The following is a 9,850-nucleotide window of genomic DNA, read 5'->3' on the forward strand; positions in this document are numbered from 1 at the left end:
GTCATTTGTGCTTTGTTGACTTTTGAAGAAAGATAATTTCCTCTGGAGAGAAAATGCCTATTCCCTATCACAGACACCGTTTTGAGCGCATTCGGAGGTACCGGAGACCAGTAGCGCGTGGACCACTAGTAAGTCAACATCTTTGACCCCTTTTGGATTTTTTGTTTTGTCATTTTTAGCTGTTTTTTGAATTTTAAAGTTCGGACATGTCTTTTTAGCGCGTCTAAGGTCAATAGTAGCGCATACGAAGTATAGAGTAGCGCATAGAGGTCAATTTTAGGGGTTGCGTCCGAAATTATTTTGCTAGCGCATAGGTCATTTAGGTTAGCGCGTACACGTTGAATAGCGCAGGTATTGCGTTTAGTAGCGCGTAGGAGGAACAGGGTAGCGCGTAGGACTAACCTAGCGCATAGGAGTCGTAGAAGTTCGCATGGAGCAGGGGGTTTAGCGCGTTGATCTGTTCTAGCACATAAGACAAATTAGATAGCACCTCGTAAGAAAATAATAGCGCGTAGATAGGTTCTAGCGCATAGGGCAGATATGTTAGCGCTTAGGAATGGTAGATTAGCGCGTAGACATGTTTTAGCGCATAGGACAGATAGATTAGCGCAATGGAAGAAAAGAGTAGCGCGTAGACATAATCTACCGCGTAGGGCAGATAGGATAGCGCGTAGGACAAGCAGTCTAGCGCTTGGGATTGTTTTGGCGCATTGGGGGTCTGTTGTAGCGCATCCAAGAAAATTTTGTAGTTTTGGCCGAGTTTGAAAAATTGCGGTTTTTGTGTGTCTGTCGTGTTTTTGACGCCTTTATCCAAGATGAGTATTTGTATAACTTGTTTTGATGTGCAATTTTCCAAGTTATGTATAGATATCAAGCTGTTTGTGTTGATCAGAATATGATTATTTGCGTTATCTATTTTAAGTTCAAATGTGTATGAAAGCCTGAGTTGTTTTACAAGCCGATATGGGTTGGAAACTTGAGTTGTTTTACAAGTTTTGATATGGGTGGGAAACTTGAGTTGTTTTACAAGTTTTGATATGGTTTTTGAAGAACTTGAGTTGTGTTACAAGTTGATATGAAATGATAGGATTTTGAACTTTGATTGCAGATGATCAAATTGTTTCATGTTTTTGATATGAGTTTAATTTTGATATCTTTGTGTTGATATGGAAACTGATATTGGATTTGTTTTTGTTTGTCGACAGGAGCGATTAGGTATCGTGCAGTCGAGGGAGAGATTCCCGAGACCATGGACGCTGATACCACGTCTGTCACAGGCAGACTTGGATATTATTGAGAGATGCGGATTGACCTCTCTTCTAGATATGCCTCGGTTTACTGTGAACCGGGGACTGTTGACAGCATTGGCAGAGAGGTGGCACAGTGATACGAACACCTTTCATTTTGCCACTGGAGAGATGACAGTGACACCAGAGGATTGCTACCGGATTTTGCGCATTCCTATGGTAGGGGCACTGCTACCCTACGAGTAGACAGAGGAGGGCGGCACAGAGGCATTGCGCCATATATTTCATGATGAGAGTGTTTGTGGCTATAAGATCCCTTGGCAGGAGTTTTTGGATCTGGATTATGCATTGCTGCCATCGGTATTGGCAGGATTCATTGGAGGATTCCTTTGTCCTGATCGCAGGTCAAAGGGATTTTCAGTAGGATTGGGGCTGGTCTTGGAGCAGATGGTGACACAGGGTCGGAGAATTGCATGGGGGTTAGCGATGTTGGCCCATCTTTACAGGAGCCTGCATGAGGTAGTATACCTCGGTTATGGGAGTTTATTAGCAGGTGTTACTCTATTACAGGTATGGTGCTGGGAGCACATCCCAGTAGTGAGGCCATTGGCAGATAGAGATAGGCCCGTAGGTGCAGCATACGCCTATGGATATAGAGGCCTAGTTGTCCAGCGTAAGCTGGGCAAACTAGAGCACTAGAGGAGAGTTTTTGATGACATAGATACGGTCATTTGGAGACCGTATACAGGTTGTGAGGTGTGGGCAGAGGATGGGATAGAGATGCCGTTCGTTTTTATGACGAGGTATCTGATTGGGAGGACTCCGTTCGTTATTGAGCAGTTTGTGGTTACCCGAGTTTTGCGGCAGTTCGGGAGGTAGCAGGGGATTCCATAGGGAGCGTGCTTGTATGCACGGCGGCAGCAGGATGTGGCCGATTGGGGGCCGACTATTGATAGTGTCGTGGCCATAAAGGAGTTTACAGGGTTAGCTCGACAGGTCTGGGACTATGCCCCAGAGATACAGGATGCCGGGATGACAGAGGAGTTCGCTCGTTTGTTTACTGCGCGGGCAGTGGCGAGGATCTTAGATCCCGAGGAGATGAGGCCAGCATTTGATTCAGATGGAGAGGAGGGGGGAGATGATGGAGATGACAGAGACGATGGAGATGATGGAGGAGGTAGAGGATCCAGGGGGAGGCAGGGTGGCAGAGGTGTGCAGCGGGCGGTACGGCAGGGTAGGATTGAGAGGGGGAGAGGAGGTTTGGCCATTGGAGCCGGGAGAGAGGGGAGAGTGACAGAGGTTTTGGCGGCGGTGGGGGGTGAGGAGGAGATGGTGAGACCAGCTCAGAGGAGGAGGATAGATATACTCCCACCTCCAGTACCGAGGACAGGGCGAGTGGGAGGGGTTCCTCCAGCACAGGGACCATTGCGGGTTCGAGTGCCAGGTCATGTAGAGGACGCATAGATCCGGACCCTACAGATTATTATGCAGTAGCTGCAGGCACAGATTTTGACCTATCAGCGGTAGATTTCGTAGTTGACCGTTGAGAGAGATATGGAGATAGAGTGGCGGGGTCGAGCGGAGGAGGCCTTGGCGAGTGTGCAGAGAGCAGCGGCGGGTGGTCCATTGAGAGACACCCTGAGAGAGCTGACATGGAGAGTACAGGAGGTTGAGTATTATAGGCGGCATTATGAGGATGCAGTACCCAGAGAGCGACGTGTAGCGAGTTTTGCACAGTCGAGATCGAGTCAATCTCGAACTGCTAGGACACGATTTGAGAGCCGAGGAGTGACAGGGCCAGCGAGACAGGACCCTCCTGCAGATCCGGGGGTGAGTGTATCTGGAGCTAGGCAGGATCCTCCTAGAGATCCAGGGGCAGGTGCATCCGGAGCGAGACCATCTCCATCAGGGGATAGTCACACTTGAGAGACATGGCCTCCATTGTATTTTTGGATTTTTGCATACTTTGTACTGGACATATTTTTGAGTCACATTTTGTAGATTTTGATCATTTTTTGAGAGATATATATATACGGAGCACCATTTTTGATCGATGTGATGTGTTTATGGATGCATTTTATGTGTGCATCTTCCTTTCATATGATGATGTAATGTTTACATATATGATGTAATGTGTGATGCAGGATGTATGTTTTTATATGCTATGAGATGTATCTTGAAAATGAGATGTATGATTTAATATGTTGTTACATGTAATATGAAATGATGTAATAATGATGTAATAATGATATGGGATAATAGTGTAAAATGATGTGCGACTAATTGTAAAATGATATGCAACTAATTGTAACATGATATGCAACTAATTGTAAAATGAAATGCAACTAATTGTAACATGATATGCAACTAATTGTAAAATGAAATGCAACTAATTGTTTTTGGAGCATCTCTCATTCTGTATTTGCCATCCGATATAACCATTTATTTGCTTTCTTTGTAAATATCATCATGGAGCATTTATCGATTTTTGGATATGTTGAAAATTGATACAAGCATAATGGTATAATTGAACCATAATGACCTAAGTAACATTTACATGATATTTGATTTTGCAAGATAGCACAAGCATCAAGGTATAATTGAACTAGGACGACCTGAGTGCGTATTGCGGAAACATACAAGATTAGATCATTTATATGCGTGAAATGGAATCAGGCCTTCAGTGATATGGATCACGTCTCGAGGCAAATATTCACACAATACAAGTGATCACCTCCCAGACAGAAGACTAAGAAAATTTTTGGAAATTCCCCATGATCTCTGGTTGTGAAGCTTTTTATGAGATAAAGAGAAGATTCCAATCAAATTAAAAAGTTCAAAATGCAAAATAATCAAGACCGTAATGCGATAATGCAACATTTAGTACTTCAGAAAATCATCCATCCTTGAGTTTCTTATGTATTTGTTTGTGTTTTGGTTGTGGTGATGTAGTGTAGTTGTGTGTGTTGGATGTCATATGTCTGAGTTTTGCAATAGTTGGCATGTCTTGAATGTTTGTAAGTTTGAACAGTTTAATGCCGCTAGATGAGTGTTCTTCTGGATATGATTATGTACAGTGATTTCCAAGCCATGGTGAAAGGCGATAGATATAGATGGATAACTCAAGATAGTGACTATGCTAAGTATGTCCTGAATGGATATATACTAAGTGTCGGGCGATGGCCGATAGTGTGTTGATGGATAAAATGGCACGGATATAGATAAAGGAGCCAGTTTTTCACAAGGGCGCCTGTTTACCAGGTTTTCACCATTTGTTTTTATTGTACTTTGTATTTTTGCTTCTTTTTTTTTTTGTGCTTTTTCCGTGCACTAGGCTACCTTAAGTATAGTACTTCTTCAGATGAATGCTGTTAGTTGGATCATCAAGCACATCTCCCTCAGAATTTGTGAGCTGATAGGCACCTGATCCATAAACTGAAATGATCACATAGGGACCCAACCAGTTAGGTTCAAATTTCCCTTTCTTTTCTCTATCTTGGTGATTTCTTGGATTTTCTTTTAAGACTAGATCACCAACTTTGAAGTTACGAGGAATGACCTTATGATTGTAGCTCCTGCACATGCGTTGCTGATATGCTTTGAGATGAGTATAAGCATGTTGGCGTCTTTCATCTAATAGTTCTAGTTCTTGCAGTCGGTTAACTCGATACTCTTCATCTGGAATCAAACCTTTCAAAGAGACTCTAAGAGATGGAATTTCTACCTCCAAGGGTAAAATAGCCTCTGATCCATATACCAATGAATATGGTGTTGCCCCTGTAGGTGTGCGAATGCTGGTCCTGTAGGCCCAAAGTGCGGGATTGAGTTGTACGTGCCAATCTTTGCCTGCATCATTTGCTATTTTCTTGAGGATTTTTAGGATTGTTTTGTTAGATGCTTCTGCTTGACCATTTCCTTGTGGATAGTATGGTGTAGAAAACCGATGTTGGATTTTGAATTTTTCACATAGTTCCTGTACATCTTGGTTTTTAAAAGGTCGTCCATTATCTGTGACGATTGAACTTGGAATACCATATCTGCAGATCAGATAATTTAGGATAAAAGAGGCAATTTGTTTCCCAGTCACCGTGGTCATGGGAACTGCTTCGATCCATTTGGTAAAGTATTTTGTTGCAGTTATAATGAACTTGTGTCCATTTGAAGATGAAGGATGTATTTTGCCTACCAGGTCCAATCCCCACTGACAAAAGGGGCAGGATGTGGTAAATGGTTGCAGTTCCTGTGCTGGTGCATGTATCAGATTGCCATGGATCTGGCATTTAGGACATTTCTTGGTGAAATGATATGAGTCTTTCTCCATTGTAGGCCAGTAGTATCCCATTCGTAGAAGCTTTTTAGCAAGAGTAGTGCCACTTGAATGTGTGCCACAAATACCTTCATGAAGCTCGTGTAAAGTTGAATCAGAATCATTACGATCAAGGCAACGAAGAAGAGTACCATCGAGACCTCGATGATATAGAGTATCAGCGGTAAGGGTGTAACGGGCAGCTTGTCGAATAAAGTTACGTTTTTGGTTACGGGATTGGTCAATGGGTAAGATATTATGCTTGAGGTAGTCGTATATCGGTCCATATAGTGGAGAATCGGAACCAGTCAAGGCATAGATAACCTGGGATTCGGAGTGGTCATAGGCGGGGGAGAACAGTTGCTCTACCAGGAACTCATAACGACTCTGTTGCTCAGGAATTTGTAGTAGCGAAGCGATTGTAGCCATTGCATCGGCTGCTTTGTTGTTCAACCTTGGTATTTGCTCAAAGGTGATGTGCATAAAATACTGTTTGAAGTCATCCACCATTCATTTGTAAGGTAGTAGCTTGTCGTCCTTTGTCTGATAGTTGTTATTAATTTGATTAATGACCAGTTGTGAGTCTCCATAGACTTTTAACTTTGTGATTTTCCATTCGACGGCCATTTTGATGCCGATGACCAGTGCTTCATATTCAGCCACATTATTTGTGCATGGAAACATAAGTCTGTATGATTTTGGCATAGTGTGTCCTTCAGGAGTGATGAACAGAATGCCGACACCTGAACCATGTTGAGTATAGGATCCGTCAAAGTATAGGGTCCATTGTTTAGTAGAAGGAGCGAGTACATCCCTATCTGAAAATTCAACCTCCATGGTTTGTTTGCCTGGTAGCGGTGCTTCGGCCAATTGATCTGCAATTGCTTGTCCTTTGATGGCTCGTCTTTCTGTGTATTGGATGTCGAATTCACTGAGAATCATGACCCATTTAGCCAATCGGCCTGTAAGAGCGGCTTTGCTGAGTAGATATTTGAGAGGATCAATTTTTGCAACTAGCTTTATGGTGTGTGCTAGCATGTAATGTCAGAATTTGTGAGATGCAAAGACTACTGTTAGGCAAGCTTTTTCAATAAATGTATAGTTGAGCTCATAGCCATTCAATGTTCTACTGATGTAGTATATGGCACGTTCCTTTCCTTGTTGATCTTCTTGTGCCAATAGTGCCCCTAGTGAAATATCTGTTGTTGAGATATATAGAATAAGTGGCTTTCCAGCAACTGGTGGTACTAGAACTGGTGGATTCATCAGATACTGTTTAATTTGGTAAAAAGATTCTTCACACTTAGCCTCCCATTTGAAGGGTACATTTTTGTGTAGCAAATGGTTAAATGGTAGACTTTTATCTGCTAGCTGAGCGATGAATCGCCGGATTGATTGAAGTCATCCCTGTAGAGATTTGAGTTGACTGATATTTCATGGTGGTGGCATTTCCATGATGGCTTGTACCTTTGCTGGATCAACTTCAATACCTTTAGCTGATACTATGTAGCCTAGTAACTTGCTTGATGTAACCCCGAAGACACACTTCTTAGGGTTGAGTCAGACTTGGAATTTTTGCAATCGATCAAAGATCTTTGTTAGGATGCCGAGATGTTCAGCTCTGGTGAAGGATTTTGCTAGTAAATCATCCACATAGTCTTCCATAAATGTGTGCATCATATCATGGAAGATGGTTGTCATTGCTCTTTGATAAGTGGCCCCTGCATTCTTTAAGCCAAAAGGCATGACATTCCAACAGTACGTCCCCCAAGGACAGGTGAATGCTGTTTTATCTTGATCTTCAGGAGCTATCTTAATTTGGTTATAACCTGAGAAACCATCCATTAGTGAGAGCATTGCATGGCCTGCTGTGAGATCTACAATTATGTCGATACTTGGAAGAGGAAAGTCATCTTTTGGACAAGCTTTGTTAACGTCTCTGAAGTCAGTGCATATTCTGATACTACCATCCGGTTTTGATACTGGAATGATATTGGATATCCACTCTGCATAGTCAATGGGTCGGATGAATCCGACGTCTAATAATTTTTTTAGTTCAGTTTTGACCATGAGTGCCACCTGTGGATTCATCTTCCGTAGCTTTTGCTTGATTGGCTTAACTCTGGTAGAGATGGATAAGTGATGCATGATTAAGTGTGGATCTACTCTGGGCATATCAGCATATGACCAAGCAAAGTTGATTTGCTATTCTTTAAAGAAGATGATGAATGCCAATCTTTCTTCCTCTGTTAGAGATTCTGCAAGATGTATATTTCTGGCTGCTTCTGTGGTAGCAATGTTGATTGATTGAGTGGGCTCAATCAATATGGGTGATTGGTCATGAAAGTGCTCAGGAAGAGTGTCAAGTCTCCCATCGTTAGGAGCCTTAAAAAGGTTTTCACCCTCCGATGCGTCCTTTATTTTTACTTTTTTTTGATCTAGAGCTGCCATTGACTGGTTTTCAGCATTAGATTCATCATTTGATGCATTTTTGCGACTGAGAGACTTGGCACTCCCTGATTGACATATATCATTATTCCGTTCACTGGTAGAGCCTGTTTCCGGATTTACGGTACATAGGTAATGGACAATAGATGCATCATCTGGGAAAATAGGTATATCACTTGTTTCAAGTTCGTCCCAGTCGATTAGGTCAGGAAAGACAAGTGGTAAAGAATCGTTGGGTGGATCAAGTTCGGCTACCATAAGTGTTAGGATAGAGTTTTCATCGTGTTGGGTTTTTGGTTTAAGGAAATTTAGGATTGCGTTGAGGTCCTCGATGGTATCATCTTCCACATAGATTTGTTCATAATGTTTCTGTTCACTTTCCGGAGCGTCATAGATATGTTGTGGTCCAAATTCAAGAGGTCTATCCTCTGCGTTATGTTCTTCCTGAGAAAGGGATATAGAATCAGTATCATCCAGGATATCAGTAGTAGCATTGGAGCAGGTACCCCATTCATATTCATTGGAATCTGTTTCATCATCCCAGATTCTATCTGTGCTGTAAACAGGGGTGTTGTACGGTGAAAACAAATCTTTGATGATGGATACTATTTTGATATTTTGTGTTGATTCTGTATCGGACCCATCTTCTACTTGCTGGATTTGTTCATAGACTGTGCTTCTTCGGGGAGTAATAACGGTATTTGAAGATGTCCTGATTTGTTCTTGAGATATTGGTGTTTGAATATGAGCTACTGCTGCAGATAGGGCCTTCTTATGACTTAGAAGTTTTTCCTGATGTAACTTCTGATCTTGACGTTCCCATGCCTTGCGGATTGTTTCTGCTGATTCAAAAAGTGCTTCCTGCCAGGAGTCTTCTTTGTACTTCTTCTTTTCCTTCCATTGAGGTTTGATAGGTAGGTGAGGCGACCGCTTTAATAGGAACGTGAGTTTAGAGCCCAATCTTGCTTTGTTTCTACTAGGTTGTGAAGGAAGATTGATAGGTTCAGTAACTCCCTCTTTGCGTTTGTCAATAGGTCCTTTACCGTCATATCCCATTTGCTTCATGATTAAGTAGCCTTTTCCATACATGTGTGTTGGTAGCACAATGTCCAGAGCAGCTGCTCTATGATTTTCTTCTTCATCTTTGTATAACCAGCTAAGAATATCCTTGTCTTCTGATTCATGTGCTAGAATACCTAATTGGATGAAAGTACCATCAAATTTAGTGATGGGCTAAGTAGCCAGTTGTGTTGATGTAGTAGGAAAACCATGCGATCTAGGTGAGGTGGGCAATTTTGCCAAACATAAAGGTTCCAAAGAGTATTCTCCCATGCCTTGGTCTTTGATTTGCATTTTCTGCTTGAAGTCTCCCCATAAGGAGTTGGATTTTGCTGTATATGGATCTGATGTTGAAGATTGCTGCTTTTCTCTATTATGAGGAACCAAACTGTCCTGGGCTGCCCCCATTGCATTGCAATGTTGAAATGGATTATGATCAGCAGATATGGAGATTTCTTGTCCATCATAAGGAAACTTGACACACTGGTGATATGTAGAAGGGACTGCTTGCATTTCATGTATCCAGGGTCGTCCTTACAAAATATTGTAGGTTAGATCGATATCTAAGACTTGACAAATAGTATCCTTTTGTACTGGGCCCACTTGAATAGGTAATATGACTGTGCCTTTAGAGGACCGTTCCTCATCATCATATGCTTTTATGGTAATCTTTTTGCAAGGATCAATAGATTCTTCTGAGAAGCCTAATGCACGGATAAGCTTTACAGTACAGATATTAAGGCCGGCTCCTCCATCTATTAGGACTCTCTTGACTCGGTGTTTGCAAACA

This window comes from Cryptomeria japonica, chromosome 2 (assembly GCF_030272615.1).
Source record: "Cryptomeria japonica chromosome 2, Sugi_1.0, whole genome shotgun sequence".
In the NCBI taxonomy this organism is placed as follows: domain Eukaryota; kingdom Viridiplantae; phylum Streptophyta; class Pinopsida; order Cupressales; family Cupressaceae; genus Cryptomeria; species Cryptomeria japonica.